Source organism: Cariama cristata, unplaced genomic scaffold (assembly GCF_000690535.1).
Source record: "Cariama cristata isolate BGI_N322 unplaced genomic scaffold, ASM69053v1 scaffold30775, whole genome shotgun sequence".
Classification (NCBI taxonomy): Eukaryota; Metazoa; Chordata; class Aves; order Cariamiformes; family Cariamidae; genus Cariama; species Cariama cristata.
This window is the reverse complement of record NW_009617459.1, coordinates 1-801: the sequence shown is the minus strand read 5'-3', so window position 1 is coordinate 801 and position 801 is coordinate 1.

Sequence of the window (801 nt, the reverse complement as noted above, 5' to 3'; positions counted from 1 at the left end):
CGTCTCCGCGAGGCCGGGGCGGTGCCGCTCCCCACCCACGCGCTGACACGCAGCCAGAGCCCCGAGCGTCTCCGCTCTTTGATCTCGCCTGTGCTGACATCCAGCCAGCCCCGACCCTTTTATGCCGAGCCCGTTACTCAAACTGCGTGGGGAAGCATTTTCAGCTGCTTCTGTGGGCAGTGCCAGGCCTTGGTGCTCCCCTGCTGCGGCACCGGCCAGGCAGGCCCCGCTGTTCGGCCCCGTTGTACCCCCCTGGGCACAGCTGGATCTTTCCAGAGCATCTTTTGATGCAAATAGTCTTCCAGATGTGGTTCACTTAATCCCTACTGGGACGCTGCCGCCTCGGGGATGGATGGGGTCAGGGTCTGTCGGTGCAGTGGGACCGAAGGACGGAGCTGGGCCAAGCTGTAGCCTGCAGAGGTGAAACCCCAGCTTCCCGGGGCAAGGTTCCCGATCTCCGGCTTTTGGAGGGAAGGGGCGGAGGGCTGATTCCCGGCCCCCCTGCATGGGCAGAGCTCGGGGTGCCGGAGGAGACGGCTGAACCCCACCACCACGGGCTGTGGGAGGAGAGGAAAGGCGAGCGGCACAGGATGGTGCCAGCTGCTCCTGTACTGCTCTGCTGTTTTTTTCACATGGGACACCTCACCCCAACCCCAAAATATCCCTCCCCGGGGGGGGCAGGAGCTCTTTCCGCTGCGCTCGGCTCCCCCAGCCGATTTCCCTGCCTTTTATCCAGCCTCAAAGACCAAGATCAGGCTGCGAGGCAGCCTCTGCCCTCGGCGCAGCCGTCGCCTGCCGGGG